Below are 19876 nucleotides of genomic sequence, written 5' to 3'. Positions count from 1 at the left end.
ATGTTGTAAAGTTGTTCCTTATTGTTTAAAAAAATCTCGCATAGAAAAAAAAAATTCCCTCCCATTGTCAACCCGAATATTGGCTATATTGGTATTAAAATGGGTTTTGACAAAATAGAAGAAATTGGTAAAGAGATGTTGAGTTTCACTTTTATAATGCATGAAAAAAATTAAGTGAAGCGAGAAAATCATCCACAACAGTCAAAAAATATTATGCACCAGAAAGAGAAGGAACTTTATATGGTCCCCAAATATCACAATGAAGTAATTGCAAATGTTTAATGGAAGAAATTGAGCTATTTGGAAAAGGAAGGCGTGTCTATTTTGCAAGAGTACAAACATCACAAATTTTATTTGACTCTAAAGAGAAGTTTAACAAAGTTTTAGCCATGAAATCTAATCTAGATGGAGATGGATGTCCTAGATGTCGATGCCACAAGGTAGTAGAAATGTTTGAAGGAGGAGATGACTTGGTGACATGGGCTACAAGTGATGGAATAGGAGTGTGTAAGTTATTTGATGTCATTGCAACCAAGTAATAGAGTCCACTTTGTTGTTTACCCAAACCAATTGTCATTCTCGTCATCAAATCCTGTAAAATAAATCCAGAAGGAAAAAAAAGTTACTGAACAATTTAAATCTCTTGTGACTCGACTTACTGACATCAAATCTACTTTGTAAGATGGTACCCCAAGCACATTCATTAAAGAAACAATTGGACTTAAAGGTAAAGTTCCAATAGAGATAATAAGAGCCTGACTACCATTTGGCATAACAATTGGTGTTAAAGAAGTGTTTTCTTTATTGTTGACTAGCACGGTTGGTGAAGAAATAATGTGATTGGTGACCCCACTATCAATTATAAGTTTGGGTGGTGAAAAACCTGAAGGAACATTGGCATTGTTAACCTTAGTATTAGTTGACTGAGATGATGCATTACCTTGCATAATAGACAACATTTGCTGGAGTTGTAGTTCAGTTAATCCATTCATTGTGGACTGCAACTATTGTATCACTAGAGTCATTGTGACATTATTTCCCATTGAGCTTAGAATTAGCATTCTGGGTGACTCCATGCCTTTGGTGTTTAGGAGGATAACCGTGTAGTTTCCAGCATGTTTCTTTTGTATGATGATCTTTATCACAATGAGAACAATGTAGCGGCTTTCGATTAGATGAATTAAAACAAGGAGGACCTTGTTTGTGGCCAACAATAAGGGTTGTTGGTTCATTCTTTTTAACAACCATGGCTAAAGCTTTTATTGTGTCATGTGTAGTGCCCAAATGTCGTTGTTTTTCTTCTTGAATGATGGAAGAATAAACCTGTGTAACATCAGGCAATGGATTCATTAAGATAAGTTAACCACGAATAACACTATAATAGTCATTCAACCCCATAAGAAATTGCATCAATTTGCATCTTTTATTGTATGCTCCACAAGTGCAAGTTACATTACTATAGGAGCCTAACTCATCCAATAATTTATTTAACTTTGTGTAATAGGTTGCGATTGTCATTTGATATTGAGTCAAGCAAGCAATGTCTCTCTTAATCTGAAAAATTCGTGGTACATGACTTTTAGAGAAGCGATTTTGAAGATCTTACCCAAACTTCACGAGCCATGTCGTAGAAAATAACACTATCTACAATATCAGGTGTCAAAGAACTAAAGTTCCAAGATAATACCATGTCGTTCCATTTTTTCCATGTTGCATATTCTTATGGTTTATCTTCCACAGAGGGTGCCTTGACAGTTCCACCAACAAAACCCAATTTGGATTTTGCATTTAAAGAGATGACCATGGCTCTATGCCAAGTGGAAAACTTGTCTCCGTCTAGAAGTTTTGAAACAAGGACCATTCTGGGTGGTCAAAATGATGGAGAGAATAAGAACTATTGGAGTTTGGTTCTATTCCATCGTTAACCATGGAAACAAGGATAGGAAAATAAAAAAGAATGAATGATTGAGCAGAGGATCGTTCCTACTCTTGATACCATGCAAAGGAAACAAATAAAAGGAATTTTGTGTTGTGTTTTATTGAAAGGAAGAACAAAAATATATACATGAGAGAGTATCTATAATTAATATATATAATCCCTATAGTTACCCTATTATTCCTATAATAATGCAAAATTGTTCCTCTAAATAAGCTATTTTAATAATTAAAATATTTTCTCATGATTTAATTTGTAACATAAACCTTTTGTTGAGACCTTAGACGCTCTAATCTTAAGAACTCCATTAGATAGGTTAACACTCGTAGGAAATCCAATATTTTTGATGATAACAAACACTTTATCTGTTATGTGCTTATATGATATGAGCATATCCATGTATATTTTTTTGATAGATGAAGGAACCTATGTACCCTACAAAGTTTTTATTCTATCTTGAAAGTAAGCAGCCTAAGAGACAATATGATAAGACATTTTTTATTAGAGGTAACCTCAATAATATTGGCAATAAATGATTACAAGTAGTTGACCAAAACATTGCAAGTCAACATTCTCAATTTTCTTCTTTACTATGATTGTTTATTGATTGCTTTATAATATCAAGTCACAACGTTCGAATTATTTTTAGATAATAATATGTAAATTAAAAAGTTTTCATAAACTAATTATATTTTAAAGTAACAATGTTTTTAATGACAAACGGTCATATTATTTATATAAATGTTGGATATTGTTGCTAGTAAAATATTGGATTGTATGATCCATTAAGTTTCCTTTAGCAAAAAATTTATAAATGTTGGAGAGAAAATAAAATCAAAGTATTCTAAATCATACTCTCTTTGATTCAAAGAAGGAAGAAAAAAATTAAAGCTTCAACAAAAGTATGTTAAAGATTTGAAGATGAAATTAAAGAAAGTGTCAAGTTAGAAAGATGATGAGAAGATGTTGGAAAATGTTTCAAACCAATCAGATTCAAAAATTTCCAATGGCTATTATTTCAACAACTATAAAATGAATGACAAGTCGATAAGAAAAACATGGAACTACAATATACATTCAAGTAAACAAAAAATGATCAAGAGAAAATTCAAAGTAAAAGTATTGGATAATAAAGTCTATGTCAGAAAAAGTCCAATGTGTGAAAACACTATGGGTTATGAGCTAAACCATTATAATATTTTTGACTTTGTGAAGTATACCCTGTGAGTTTTGGTTGTAATATCTTTCTTTGAGATTGTTTCCCAATTCCTCTATTAAGAGTTCTTAATCAAGAAGAGATTAAGAAGAATATTTTGAGAGATTGTACTAACATTGAGAGGTATATGTACTCGTGATATCTAGAGAGGTTTGTACTTGTGTAACTTGGAGAGGTTTGGGTATTTATTTGTAATCAATTTTATTTGATTTTATAACCTTTTAAGTAGAGTGCTTAAGGAAGAATTTGATATAGCCTGCGAGATTGGGGTGAACAAGTATAAATCTCTCTTTTGTGCTTGATCTATTTTTTGTTAAGTATTTCAGTTTATTAAGCATTAAAAGATTCTAGGCTCTATTCCATCCCCATCCCCTTTCTAGATCCATCTGCACTAACATTTTCTAGATCAAATAAAATTATGAAGAAGTAAATTTCAACGAATACATTATCTTTGTTTAAATTGTTTTATGAAGAAACGATTATATTTCTTGCTAAAGGAGGAAAGTAGCAATCTTATTTGATTATGTTTAATTACAATTATTTATGATATTTGAAAATGTTGTTTAAATTGTTTTCTTAAGAATACTATAAGACCCGAGAAAATTAAATAATTAAATAAACAATTATTTAATAAATGTGGGTAATGGGAACCTTTATGACACTTAATGCGGGGAGTTATGATAAGGAATAATACTAGTTCAAGTGGTTGAGGATACTTGGTTATGTTGACAGGACTTGGGTTCTAGTCTTGTGTATGACAATTGTGTGTTATTTTAATAATAATATATATGATCATGATGAGTGATAATATAATCCTAGATGTATAGGAATTATCATGGTAGTGAGGGCAATGTGGGTTTGGGGCTGTGTCATGATATTTGCTTATGAAAGGAAACTTATGGTGCAATTATTTCCTTAAGGGTTGGTGGTTGATGTGGGAATTGTAGGGGAGTGGTTGGAAGGGTTGGTTCTGGTAAATTAGTGATCTAAGACGGGAATTCAGATTAAATTAGGGGATTATTGGTGGCTGGAATTGGAGCCATGGTAGACTAACTTGGGATTGGGTTGAAGGTGGATATGATTCTAGATGAGAATGGTAAGAGTGCATTTTTACTATGTAGGATTGGGAACAAATGGATCCGGATAAATCATAGGAGTTCACTATTTGGTGATTCAAGGGAGCCTGCTGAAATTATAGAAGGAGACTTGGTGCTGCAATGTGAAAAACCAGTAAAACTCGTTTACTGGTGTGGCGCCTAGCGGTGGGAGTGGAACCGCTAGCGTCTGGCGATGGGAGTGGAATCGTCAGGCGATAGTTGTAACATGGATATTACTAATTTTAAATAAAATAAAAAGAATAGAAAACAAATTGCATTTAATATGAATTCTTTCCCAAAACGCGAGAAAATTTAAATCATTTATTACATCACCATAACTTAAAATCCACAAATTGTAAATGACGATTACAACTCAAAATCTGGTAAAATAAATGTTTACAAAAACATCAAAATCCATAAAACATATTAATGATAAAACTCCAGAAAAGCTTTCCCAAGACATCGCCTTCCAGCTCTATGCCTCACCAGCACCACCTGCAACACTATCTACTCTTGTTTAACGAGTTACACGATCATTGTCAATCACAAACAGACAGGGTGAGCTAACAGTTCCAATGTAAATAAAACACAATTCAAATATATACACACACACACTCATCAGAGAAACTTTTTCCTCTAATTTCACAAAACATGGCCACCACTATGTTTATCCACGTCCTGCATCTTTAGATGATGACCTTAAGATATCATTTGCCACCACAAGCCACAACTCGTGGTTTTCACCACATACAAGCCACAACTCATAGAAACACGTGCAGGAATATCATGCTACGGACCACACTCCGTAATGCCAGGTGGAGTTTGTTAAGACTTTGGCAAGTGTACCAAGTCGCGCAAGTAGTAACCGGTAAGACCGGGATATCGTTTCCCAAGAGACTCGTGTATACTAAATATTTGCGTAATTAGTGACTAATTTAAACTAATGAATAAATTCATAATTTGGGTTTTTGTATGCAATAAAGTAAATGTTTCATAAACAAGTAAAGTTGAACTTGGATATTTGAAGACTCTAGAAAATGGTAAAGACTAGAAATGCAATGGATTGATATTGTTGGAGTTAGACTTCACCTACTTCACTCTCATATATATTAAACAATAAAACTCTTCTCCATTAATTACTAATGTCAACCCACAAGTCTACTCAAACTCTAATCCCTTAGTTGAATGAGCCTAGGTTCCCTTATTTAGAGTCAATTCCTTGAATCCCTAAATAAACAAACCCGCTTTACAAATTAGGGTTTAAGACAACTAATGGGTCAAGTTCCATTCCTAGATACAAGTTCCATTAGGTATCTTGTTCAAATTCTAGGTTTCAAGAGATATTTTCCAATACCTAATGACCCAAATATCATGCAATGAATGGGTAAAACAAAGCAAGCCTTAAATACATAAACAAAGATACTAGAAATCAATGGAAGAAGCATATATATATTCAAACCATTCGAAAATACATAAAAGTTCAGTGGCTACATCTAACCCCAACAAAAATGGGTTTAGCTCTCCATTGTCATGGAGAGCTCAAGCTTACAAAATGGAAATGGAAGAGGAAGGAGACACAAAGAGGAAGATGGAGCTGTTCCCATAAGCCCTAGCAGACCTCCAAGCGCTCCAAGACGTGTTGTTCGAGCTCCAAAATGTCCAAGATGAGATTCCCTCCGCGAAAACAGAAGAAAAAGGGGTCACTTGACACATCAGCGAAAAAGGGCGCCTGGCGGAAGGGTCTCACCGCCAGGCGCAAGCCACCAAACAGGGGGCAAGTCTTGCCGCTACCGCCCGGCGGTGACTAAGTGCCGCCAGGCGGTGACTAACAGTAGCGCCTGTCTGGCGCTTGGTTGGCGCTTGACTGGCGGTCTGTTCCGCCTGGCGCTTGCTTCGTGTCGCCAGGCGCTTCCTGTTGACATTTTCCTTCTTCTCCTTGCTATTTCGGGTCACTCATTAATCTGGATTTTTGGACAAAGCTTCCCATCTACAAAAAGGACACAAAAAATGGGGATTAGTGGTATATTTAGATAAATGTAACCCAAAATGTATTTATTTACAAAAGTAAGGTAAAATTGAGGATTAAGTAGGTTAAAAGCTTTGGAAGAGATGATTTTGCTAATGAAATATAGCTTGGATAATGGTAAAAATTAACATTATCAACTCCCCCAAACTTGAAACATTGCTTGTCCTCAAGCAAAAAGGTAACTTAGCCTAGATGAACAACACAATTGCAATGATCTAGCAAATCAAGAAAACATATGTCAATTGTGCCTGCTCTTATTTGAAAGATTGTGTAGCACATGTGTTTCATTAGCAAGGCAAACTAAAGTTATGGTGTTCACAAAACAAAAATATCACAAGTGCATGCAAGAGTTTATAAGGGATCAACAATCATGGCAAAATGTTTCCTTGATCAATGGGAACCACTTCTCACAAGAACAAGTGTTTCACTCAAGCCCACTAGTGTATGGATATAAACAACATTCTCTCTACCATCACAATGTCACACAATTTAACTTTGCTTTTTGTTCGAAATGTCTAAGACTTTCACAAGCATGCTATCATCACAAGGTCTTTTATGGCTTGTATCGTGGCTAGGCTAAGAAGGAAATTTGGTTTTTCAGGATAACAAAAGTACCTTGAGCTAAGAGAGCAACTAATCAAATCATGAAAGTATTTTTCTCCCTTCTCTATTGAACCAATGAAACCAATTCCCAACTTGCTTGCACCAATTTTCTTTTCTTTTCTTTTCTTTTTTTTTTTGAATTGAATTGAACCAAAAACTTTACAAATTTTCCCATGCTCCCTTGTATTAGCAATAATTCCCCCAAACTTGAACCATACTCATGACTAACAATCATTTGCTCTCTCAAGCTCAAAGTAAGGTAGTCAATATCTTCACTATGCTCAAGGTTCAAGGAATGGCACATATTATCTTTAAGGCTCAAAGAAGACTCAAAGGATTTGCACAAGAAATCAACTTAAAAGGATTGGCTCAATTATGTAACAAGAAAAAGAAAGATGGCCTTGATCACCTGTAGCATGCAAGTAAATGAATAGCAAATGAACTCAAGCAAAGTTAATTATGAGTCCACAATGATAGCATTCACACAATTCAACTCTGGGGCACAACCTCTCACAGGGTATTTGGGTTCCACAATTGTCAACATATGCCAAAATCATTGATCACAATTAAACTCAAGCATCACAATATCAAAATGAGAACAACCACAAGCTCATGCTCACAAGCCAATTCAACATCATTTCATAACAAGCACAAAAGATGATCATGAAAAGTAGTAATTCAATGCAAAAGATTAGTTCACCACAACCAAGTTACAAAGTTCTACACTATGCTAAAGAGATCAATACTATCAAAAGAAAGTTAAGACTGAAAACTAAAAGCATAAAATAAATTAGGACTATCAACAAAACAAGTCCTGCAAAATGTGAATCACTCTCTCCAAATGCTCAGGCGTCATCCTCGCCCTCTTCGTCTAGCTCCTCCTCGTCATTATCACCAGCAGTTGAGGCTCCACCTCCCCCAGTAGTAGCGGCCTGGGCCCCAGGCCAAGCAACAGTGGCAGCAAACTCCTCAGCTGATGGGGTGTGCAGCTCAGGAATAGTTAGGGAGATGCCCCTAAGCATGTCATCATTGGCCATCCCCATCCGGTATAAGGCTTGCATCTGGGGTTCCAGGAGCTGAAGGTGGTCGAGCTTGGCCTCCAAAGCCTGCAACCGCATGTCAATGGTGGGTGTTGCCTCGGGCTCGGGCTCTGGCTCAGGCTTTGCCTGTGGCTGATGGCGCCTCCTGGGTCTGGGAGCAACTGAGCAGAACCTCTGAAAATATGAAAAGTCCAGGTCCTGTGTTGCTTTCTCCAACGGGGGTACAGAAATATCCACCCCTGCCAGGCTGCAAAGATGGGTGATGAGAGAGGGATGACCAAGAGCGGCCTTGCCAGCGGCATTGGCACACCGGTGGATCTCATTTGCAATAAACTGCCCTACATCCATCACCCGCCCTGTCAGGATAGTGTATAAAATGGTGGCGCGTCCCTCCGTAAGATCAGACACATGGGAGCACGGGGAGATGTTGGCATGCACAAATGCTGACCAGAAGCGGGCCAAGGGGTGAAGGGAACCTCTCTGAATCGTACCCCTGTGAAATCCTTCCCCCGCCAAGCAGAGTGCTTGGATCAGCTCTCCAGGCGTCACGCCCTCATCATCTAACACTGAAAACTGGCACTCCACATCATCAGCCAGCTGGGTGCCCAAAAACTCATTGATCGTGTCAGCATCAAAGGGCACCCTTTTCCCCCGCACATAACTGAGAAAGGTGGGGGTTGCTGAGGTGGTAACCTTGGCATTAGCATAAAATTCCTTCACCAAGGTTACACTAAAAGTGCTAGGATAGCTACCCAGCCTTTCCCAGCCACGCCTGATCAACTCCAGCTGAAATTCGTTGACCTCCCTGGGCTTAAGAATCACTTTCCTCTCTGCCACCAACTTTCGTTGCATAACCACTTGGAAGCGGTCCTCATTATCCTTTGTGAGGAAGTAATGAGAGTAAATTCTCTCCTTTCGCTTTTGCCCTTTCGAAGGGTTGCCAACGGTGGTCTTCATTCTTTTGGGATTTGAGGAGGATGCCATCTACAAAATAAACATTGGTACAAAGAGGCAATCTAAAGTTAGCATTGGAGTGAGAGATTCAATCAAAAAGAGAGTTAAATGCATCTAAAGACTAAACTAGAGCAAAAAAATGTCAAGTCATTTAGATGCAAAAACCATTGTAGCACTGGTGCCTCACAACCCAAGCTACAATCACATGAAAATCAAAGAAAGAGGCAAAAACAGGGGCCATCGCCTGGCCCCTCCAAAATGACCGCCAGGCGCCAACTTGCAACAGTGGGCACTGCTAGGCGCCACCGCCTGGCGGTAAAACAGGCCAAAATGGCCACCGCCAGGCGGTACACAACAGGGCAGCCATGGAAAGCAGTGAATGAGCACAGAACAGCAGAAAAACAACATCACGATGGCAGCCCACACAACAAACACGAGTTTTTAAACACAAATAGCAACAAAAACAACATGTATATGAAAGCAAAGTAAACCCTAAGCTAGTGAATCAACAATGGAGTAACAAAACAAGAATCAAAAATGCAAAAACGAGGAGAGCACAAGAAAGATGTTTTACTTGAGTGGAATGCACGAGTGAATGTTGCAAGAAGTGAGATTGGAGGGTGTGTAAGGTGGACTGGTGCGTGGTAAGGGGCAACTGCGCCTGGCGAGAGTGTGGCAGCAGTGTGAGTGAGAGTGGTTAGGGCACGAGAAAACGAGAGTGAGTTCAAATTTGGGATTAGGGTTTGAATTTGAGAGAGATCAGGAAGTAGAGAGTGAGATTGAGAGTTAGGGTTATGAGTGTGGTGAGGAATGAGAACAACGCGCCAGGCGGGGGTAATAAGGGGTAAGGGTTTGGGCCAGGTCAGAACAGATTTTAAAAGGCCCAAGCATAGCTCGCACAGCGCTACCGCCTGGCGGGAGGTCACTAGCCGCCAGGCGGCGTATCAGCAAAATGCCACTGCACCAGTTTTTCTGGTGTGGCGCCAGGCGAGCGCTAGGGAGCCGCCAGGCGGCTAGCTCCTGGAATGCTCCCAGGGGCTGAATTTACAGATTGCGCCTGGCGGGAGAGAGTGCACCGCCAGGCGGTTAAGCTGCAGGGGTGGAATTTTTGTGTTTTTTTTGGGTTATGGTTGGGTTGGTTTTGACTCTATTGTGCTCCCACCAACCTTTCACTCTTGCACACATACTTTTTCAAGCTTGTCAACTTCAAACCAAGCATTCACACTCAAGCAAAACATTCAATTCACAAAACACATGCACAACTTAACTTAAGATATGAATTTACTACACAAGCTATGCTACTAATATTCTCACAAACAACCAATTGTACACTACCACATTCTATGATACACAAAGGATAAACTCAATTCAAAATGCTACAACTAGCACATGCTAACACCATCCTAAAACTAAACATGCTTAACAACATTCTAGGCTATGCTTCCACAAATTCACAAATGCAAATTTAACACAAAATTCAACATCTCAACAACACAACAATCATACTAACACAATTCACACATGCATACAAACATCATACTGAATTGAAAACAAAAATTAAAAGCTAGAATGAGTTTAGAGCACTGGGTTGCCTCCCAGGAAGCGCTTGTTTAACGTCACGAGCCTGACGGATAAGGCGCTTAGCTTGGTTGTTGCTTTTGGTGTGCTCCTTCCCAACCTCACACCTATACAACTTCAATTGATCACTAGTCACCATTTTAGTCCTTCTAGAATAAGGAGCTTCAATTTCAATCCTTCCATCAACTTTGATGTCTCTAATAACCCACAACCTTGACCATTTTGATTTGAGTCTTCTAGGAGAAATCTTCAAATTTTCCTTTCTCATCACAATTGGTTGGCCAGGTCTAAGTCCATTAGTCCCCATCAAAGAGTGGTGGTGAACTAGAGCATCATCTTTCTCTTCCCTCTCTTCATTCACTTTTGCAGAGAAACAATTTGAGCACTTTCCAAGCAACTTAGAAGCTTGCCACGGTCTACTAGTCACAAATAAGACTTCATTGATGGCCTTAAGACTAGTTTCATCATCAGTTGATTCTTGCACAGCTTCAAAAACGTTGAAATTCACTTCCTCATCTTGGTCCTTCAATTTCAGCGTTCCCTCATCCACATTGATGACAACCTTGGCTATCTTCATGAATGGCCTCCCAAGAATGAGTGGTACCCCTTCATCTTTCTCCATTTCCATCACCACAAAATCAACCGGGAACTTGAGCTTATCTATCTGCACCACCACATCTTCCACCACGCCATAAGGGTATTTGATGGAGCTATCTGCTAGTTGCAAGGTCATCCTTGTTGGCTTGGCTTCGAGACCACCAATCTTTATAAGCATAGATAGGGGCATTAAATTAATGCTAGCCCCTAAGTCAACAAGAGCTTTCCCCATATCTTGATTTCCAATGGTGCAGGGGATGGTGAAGCTACCCGGATCCTTGAATTTTGGAGGAAGATTTTTCTGAATAATGGCACTACAATTCCCTTGCACTTCAATGGTTTCCTCTTCTATGTATTTCTTCTTTTTGCCAAGGAACTCCTTCATGAACTTTGAATAAGAGGGTATTTGTTGCAGTGCTTCAGAAAATGGGATCTTGATCTCAAGTTGTTTAAATATGTCCTTGAACCGAGCTAATTGTCTCTCTTTCTCTTTTCTTGAAGGATTTTGAGGATAGGGAAGGGGTTTCACAACAACTTTCTCTTTTTGTCTTTTCTCTTTATCCTTCTCTTCACTTTTATTCTTTTCTTCTTCCACAACAATCTCTTCATCAACTTCTTCCTCTTGAATCTCTTCTTCATTCTTTCTCTTTTCTCTAGCCTCCACCTTTTCTTTAGAACCTAGTCCAACCTCCTTTCCGCTTCTAGTGAAGATGGCCTTACATTGCTCTTTGGGGTTGGCTTCGGTGTTGGCGGAAAAAGGACTTCCTTGTTGATCAGCCAATTGCTTGGCTAATTTCCCCACTTGCACCTCCAAGTTTTTTATTGATGCATCAGTGTTCTTTTGATTTTGAATTGACATTTGCAAGAACTGTTGCATCATGTCCTCAAGCTTTGAGGTTCTATCAGTCAGAGAGGGATGTTGGTAAGTTTGTTGATGTGGGGGCCTATTGGAAGGTCCAGCTTGGCCCATGCTTTGATGAGGTTTCCATCCTTGGTTATAGTTCCCTGGTCGGCCTTGATTGCCCATATAACTAACTTCCTCTTGAGATGTGCTTGGCATAGCACATTGCCCATTGGTATGGTTTCCTCCACATAACTCACAACTTTGCACTTGTTGAAGTTGAGCTACAGAGGCGTTTTGAAGCTCTTGAGGAAGTTGTGACAATTTCTTCATCAGGGTCTCCAGCTGCTGAGTCATAATCTTGTTTTGAGCCAATAGAGCATCTTGGGATTGAAGCTCTAGAATACCCTTCTTTTGAGAATGAGCTCTTTCAGTATAGGCTTCATTATCATTAGCTGCCATATTCTCTATTAACTCATAAGCTTCCTCTGGCGCCTTCCACTTGATACTCCCACCGGCAGAGGCATCTAACATCAACTTTGACTGGGACTTAAGACCTGCCAAGAAAAGAGTAAGCTGTGTAGGTTGATCAAACCCATGAATGGGGGTCTTCCTCAGCAGTCCCTTGAATCTATCCCATGCTTGGCCCAAGGACTCATCCATATCTTGTTGAAATGCTGAGATTTCCTGCTTTCCCTTATTAACCTTGGACTGGGGAAAATATTTGCTCAAGAACTTTGCAACCACATCATCCTAGTTAGTGAGGCTATTTTCAGGAAAAGAATTCAGCCAGGCTTTTGCGGACCCTGCTAGTGAGAATGGAAAGAGACTCAGTCATATGGCTTCATCAGGAACTTGATGGATCTTCACAGTATTGCATATCTCTAAGAATGTGGCCAGATGAGTGTAAGGATTCTCATGAGACAGGCCGTTGAACTGATTACTCTGCACCAAATGAATAAGAGCTGGCTTCATCTCCATGTTGGTGGCATTGACGGTTGGCCTAGCAATACTGTTGAAGTTAACATGGCCTGTGAACACTGCATAATCTTCCAAAGTGCGTCTTCACGACCTCTACCATCACCATGAGGATTGTCTGTCATTTCTTCTTCTGGTAAAGGATCAGGATTATGAGAAGTAGATGAAAGAGTGTCTGAAGCAGAAGAGTGATGGGCAACTTGTTGTGCTTGAGCTCGTCTTCTCCTTGTGGCACTATTGTTTCTACGGGCAGTTTTCTCTATCTCGGGATCAACAAGGAGTGGTTCTGAAGATGCAGTCCTCCTTGTACGGATCCTACCCTGCATAAACTATAGAGCAACAACAAAAGCAAGCTCGAACTACAAGTTAGCCCAAAATTAATGTGCGTATAAAAGTAAACAAAACAGTAAATATGCATAAAAGAATTTAAGTCTAAATAAGTCAGAAATCACACAAAAGTCTAGTATTAGACACGGGTCCCCGGCAACGGCGCCAAAAACTTGTTAAGACTTTGGCAAGTGTACCAAGTCGCGCAAGTAGTAACCGGTAAGACCGGGATATCGTTTCCCAAGAGACTCGTGTATACTAAATATTTGCGTAATTAGTGACTAATTTAAACTAATGAATAAATTCATAATTTGGGTTTTTGTATGCAATAAAGTAAATGTTTCATAAACAAGTAAAGTTGAACTTGGATATTTGAAGACTCTAGAAAATGGTAAAGACTAGAAATGCAATGGATTGATATTGTTGGAGTTAGACTTCACCTACTTCACTCTCATATATATTAAACAATAAAACTCTTCTCCATTAATTACTAATGTCAACCCACAAGTCTACTCAAACTCTAATCCCTTAGTTGAATGAGCCTAGGTTCCCTTATTTAGAGTCAATTCCTTGAATCCCTAAATAAACAAACCCGCTTTACAAATTAGGGTTTAAGACAACTAATGGGTCAAGTTCCATTCCTAGATACAAGTTCCATTAGGTATCTTGTTCAAATTCTAGGTTTCAAGAGATATTTTCCAATACCTAATGACCCAAATATCATGCAATGAATGGGTAAAACAAAGCAAGCCTTAAATACATAAACAAAGATACTAGAAATCAATGGAAGAAGCATATATATATTCAAACCATTCGAAAATACATAAAAGTTCAGTGGCTACATCTAACCCCAACAAAAATGGGTTTAGCTCTCCATTGTCATGGAGAGCTCAAGCTTACAAAATGGAAATGGAAGAGGAAGGAGACACAAAGAGGAAGATGGAGCTGTTCCCACAAGCCCTAGCAGACCTCCAAGCGCTCCAAGACGTGTTGTTCGAGCTCCAAAATGTCCAAGATGAGATTCCCTCCGTGAAAACAGAAGAAAAAGGGGTCACTTGACACATCAGCGAAAAAGGGCGCCTGGCGGAAGGGTCTCACCGCCAGGCGCAAGCCACCAAACAGGGGGCAAGTCTTGCCGCTACCGCCCGGCGGTGACTAAGTGCCGCCAGGCGGTGACTAACAGTAGCGCCTGTCTGGCGCTTGGTTGGCGCTTGACTGGCGGTCTGTTCTGCCTGGCGCTTGCTTCGTGTCGCCAGGCGCTTCCTGTTGACATTTTCCTTCTTCTCCTTGCTATTTCGGGTCACTCATTAATCTGGATTTTTGGACAAAGCTTCCCATCTACAAAAAGGACACAAAAAATGGGGATTAGTGGTATATTTAGATAAATGTAACCCAAAATGTATTTATTTACAAAAGTAAGGTAAAATTGAGGATTAAGTAGGTTAAAAGCTTTGAAAGAGATGATTTTGCTAATGAAATATAGCTTGGATAATGGTAAAAATTAACATCCGATATTCCAAGCCACAACTCAAGGAATACCACGTGTTTACCCTTCATCCCGAGCCACAACTCAAGGGATGTCATTTTGAGCCACAACTCAAGGAATGCTCTAGCAAAGTCCGACCTTAAGGTATGCATCCAAAGCCTTATAGGTCATGCACCACACTAAGAACAAACCATTGCTCCTGCATAATCACTTGGCGCTGCTTGAGCATCGCTAGGTGAAAAGCAATTGCAAACTGCCTGGTGGAGCCCATCTGCCACCAAGCGCCAAGCGTCTCAGAAGTCACTGTCTCTATAGGTATTGCCTGGCGGGACGAACCTCATCGATAGGCACCACATGCTCCCAGTGTCACTATCCACATAGTTGTCGCCTGGTGGAACGTCAACATTCCTAGGCGCTAAGCGTTTCAGTAGTCCTTTGTATTTGTAGCTATCATCTGGTGGTTAAGACCCCACCGTCAAGCGCTACACCAATAGACAAGTTTTACTGAGTTAATAACCCAACAAAACCCAATCTCACACTTTCCAAGTCGGGGTAGCATTACCTTAGATATCCAATCTGACTCATCTTACCAATTACTATTATTCATATTGTATCCACAATACTTATGCCAAATTGTGAACACTTCACTCATACCATTAAACAATTGGCCCCAAACTCACCATTGAACTCTACCATAGAATACAACTATCTAATAATTCAGATTTTAGCAACCCATAATACATCTCTCAATTAAAATAAGGTCTTACTCAGTACCTACCATCACCACTTCCCCACAACCCTCTGGAAAATCCCATTATCAAACCTTAACCCTTAACCTTGTAATTCCATCATCCACTCAACTTAACTTCTCCAAAGATATATCCAAACCTAAGCCTCATTCTCCTATCATTGTTCTACCTAGCACAAAAATAAGATCCCACACGCAACTTGTACCTCATAGCCACGCATTGCCATTCTTCACTACGCTTGTGCTTGGTGGCCAGGTTAGTACTGCCAGGTGGTGCATACCATTCTTTGGAAAATCCTAGAATTTCCTTGCACCTTTGAAGCCTAAAAAAAATCCCCAAATGTGTTTCTAGGTATATCTCCACAATTCTACAACCAATCAGGTTCCCCATGGTACCTAATATCAATTTAAGTACGCACATACAACATCCCTAATGAAATTCAGGCATCAATCATTCCTATGCTTTTAACCCCAAATATTGTCAAACCCTAAACATTTTTATACCAATTTCATTCATTTATCTTAATTAACAACACATTTCAATATTTATTGACCTCTAATGTACAACCAATAGATATAATTCAATTTTTCCCCGATCACAACAACCTAAAATCCCCAAAATACCAAAAAATCGAGCCAATCTTGCTCATGTTGCTTGGCGAGTGTTCATCGCCACCAGGCGATTCATCCAAAAACCTAGAAAATGGGTTAGATTAATTGCGTCGCTTGGCGGCCAATTCATGTCGCCAGACGGTTCCTCGTAGGAACCTAGAATTATAGGGAAATTCATATAAACAGCCTAGTAGACCTTCAAGGCCGCCAAGCGGTTTCTAAAAATTTTCCACAAACACAAATGAAAAAAAAAACAGAACAACCAGAGGAGAAATATCACAGCTCCCCTAACCTAATTTCCTTGCTCAAGTTTGTAAAATTCTTGGAGTTTTGAGCCCCAATTTGCCTTAGCTTTTGCTTTCTCCTCCAAGGATCCTTCTCATCTCTCACTATTCTTAGAGTTTTGAGCCCCAATTTGCCTTAACTTTTGCTTTCTCCTCTAAGGATCCTTCTCATCTCTCACTTCTCTCTCTTTTCACGTTCCCAAAATAGTGCTCAAACCTCACCTTCCAATCACTCTATAATTTCTCTAAAACCCTAATCTAACTTCCACTTTAATCCTTTAATTAATTGAATTAACAATAATTTTGTCAAAAAGGAACCTTATTTCGCACAAGCCAAGATTCAAACACACAACCACACCATTGGCACGTTAATGCACAATCGTTCAACCAATTCATGTTTTGTGATAATTCCTATACATTCAGGATTATATTATCACTCATCATGATCAAGCATATTATTATTAAAAATAATAACAATTAAAATAACACAAATGGCATACACAAGACTTGAACCCAAGTCATCTCACACAACCAAGTACTCTCAACCACTTGAGCCAGTATTGTTCTACGTCATAAATCCCAGCATTAAATGCCACAAAGGTTCCCACTACTCGCATTTCTTAAATAATTATTTATTTAATTACTTAATTTTCTCGGTTCTTACAATAGCTCCAAATCCAGAGAGCTACTAAAACGCTTGGCACCTGGCGCCTGGTGGTGAGGTTCATCCCGCCAAACGATACTTGTAAGGGCAGGGACTTCAGGTGCACGTGGCGTGTGGTGGCTTGTGGCTTTCGCCAAGATGTCTTTAATTGGTTTTCGCTTGGTTGCACTTAGGCAGCGCCAGACGATGATGCAGGGGTAGTGGCTTGTTTCCTTTGGTTGTACATTGTCTACAAGGCTTTAGATGAATACCTAAAGGATGGACCTTGCTGGAGCATTCCTTGAGTTGTGGCTCAGAATGGCATCCCTTAAGTTGTGGCTCGGGATAGAGGGTTAACACGTGGTATTCCTTGAGTTGTGGTTCAGAATGACAGATGGTACCGGTGTGAGTGTGCAAGTTGTGACTCGTATGAAGAGTCTCCACTCGATTTAGCAATCACAGGTTGTGGCCAGTGATTTGTTCGTCTTGTGTCAAGAATATGAATTTTGGTTCGTATTGGGAACTCCACTTGGCGTTACGAAGTGTGGTCCGTAGCATGATATTCCTGCATGTGTTTCTACGAGTTGTGGCTTATAGATTGTGGAAACCACAAGTTATAACTTGTGGCAACAAAGGATATCTTAATGTCATCATGTAAAGATGTAGAACATGGATAAACATGGTGGTGGCCATGCTTTGTGGAATAAGAGGATGGAGTTTCTCTTATGAGAGTGTGTGTAATTTTGAGTTGTAATTCGTGTGTGTGCGTGTGTATATATATATATATATATATGTATATCTATATGTATATGTATATCTATATGTATACATATACATATACATATACATTTATATACATATACATTTATATGTATATGTATATGTATACATATAGATATACATATACATATGTATATGTATATGTATATATATATATATATATATATATATATATATATATATATATACATATACATATACATATATATATGTATATGTATGTGTTTTTATGCACACATACATATACATATATATGTATATATATACATATACATATACATATGTATATGTATATGTATATGTATATGTATATGTATATGTATACATATACATATACATATACATATACATATACATATACATATATATATATATATATATATATATATATATATATATATATATATATATATATATATATATATATATATATATATGTTAGCTCACCCTATTTGTTTGTGATTGGTGATGATCGTGTAATTTGTTACACGGGAGCAGATGATGTTGCAGGTAGTGTTGGTGAGGTATAACATTGGAGAGGAGCAACATGGGGATTTTATTTTAAAGTTATTTCCATCATTATGTAACTCGGATTTCAATATAGTTTTTGGAGATGTAAACTTGGAGTTTAATTTATGTTTATTATAACTCGTTAATAAATGTTTTAATTTTCTCGCGTTTTGGGAAGGTCATTATAATAAATGCAATTTTGATTTTCTTATTTATTTATTTAATTTAAAACTAGTAATATCTGACTGGGATCTTACAAACACGATGCAATAATTCTTAAAAGAAATAAGTCCTATCTTTCCTTTTCAAGCGACCAAGGCTCTAAAAATGAATGTGTTAAAGTTTGTAGTGAAGATCATGCTTAATCAAGAATTAACTTATTCAAGATGTAATGGTCCTTATCAATAATGTTATATATAAAGTGATCAAATCGAAGTTGGAGAACACATCAACGACAAACATTTTCTAGGTCTTATAGTTATCAAGAGTGTTTTTTATATGGGTTGTGAGATATTCTATAAATTCTTTACATTGTGAAGTTTTCTCTAGTGATCTTAAATTACACTCTTTGTGAAAGTGTTTTCTTTCTATTTAAGAGTTCTTAATCTTAGGAAGAGACTAAGAATGTTAATCATCACTGGTTTATGCACTTGAGAATTGGGAGTGGTTGGTGTACTTGTAACCCAAAGTCTCTTATGTACTTGGTTTTGTAATTTCTTTTATTAGCGAAACCTCTTAAGCTAAATGCTTAAGGGAGGACTAGACGTAATCCATGTGGTTAGAGAGAACTAGTATAAAAATTTGCATTTTGTTTGATTTCTTCTCTTTAGATGGCATATTCTAGTGGAGGAAAGCAACACAATATTCTATATTCTATGATTGATAGCTTATAGACTTTTTTTAATAGTCTACATCTCTGAGAAGCGCGATCAATAAGTATGACATCAATGACAAGGTGTTGTGGACTCTTCCACCTTATGGGAAGCACTCAGAATTGGATGTATGATTGCTAGAATCCGAACTAGTATAACTTTGTGTGTGTTCTTCATCTTTCTTTATCTCTTTTTATTGCTCTCTCAATTCTTGCATCAATTAGAGTTAAAGAAAGTTGCATTTTGTTTTCTCTAAGTTGAAAAGTATTTAAAGAAAATAGTTTTATTCGGAAAAGGTTTTAAAACAAAGTAATTTTCCCTTCTAGTTTAACGAAGTCATCTGCATTTTTCTAAAAAAAATTTATTTTGTGGGTCATGTGTAAAAGGCAAGCAAATTAAGAGTTCTTTTGAAGGAAAATAAAATGATATTTCAACCCAAAGTCCTCTTAAGCTATACACTTGGACCATTTTGGACCAAAAGGAATTGATTCTCTAAGTGGTAAATGATGTGGTCTTATAATTGTTGATGATTATATCATATGGACATGAGTTGTGTTTTGGAACCACAAGGATGAATCTTCAAAATCTTTTGTGAATTTATGAGAAATATTCAAAATGAAAAGGGTTTACCAATTTTTTTTTGTTAGAAGTGACCATATGAATGAAGTTGAAAACGAAAAATTTTGAGACTTTTTTGAAAACTATGGTATCAACCATAACTATTCTGCTCTTAGGACACCACAAAAAA

The sequence above is a fragment of the Vigna unguiculata genome, chromosome 6 (assembly GCF_004118075.2).
Source record: "Vigna unguiculata cultivar IT97K-499-35 chromosome 6, ASM411807v1, whole genome shotgun sequence".
In the NCBI taxonomy this organism is placed as follows: Eukaryota; Viridiplantae; Streptophyta; class Magnoliopsida; order Fabales; family Fabaceae; genus Vigna; species Vigna unguiculata.
The sequence above is the reverse complement of the archived record's forward strand: the minus strand, read 5'-3'. Positions refer to the sequence as shown.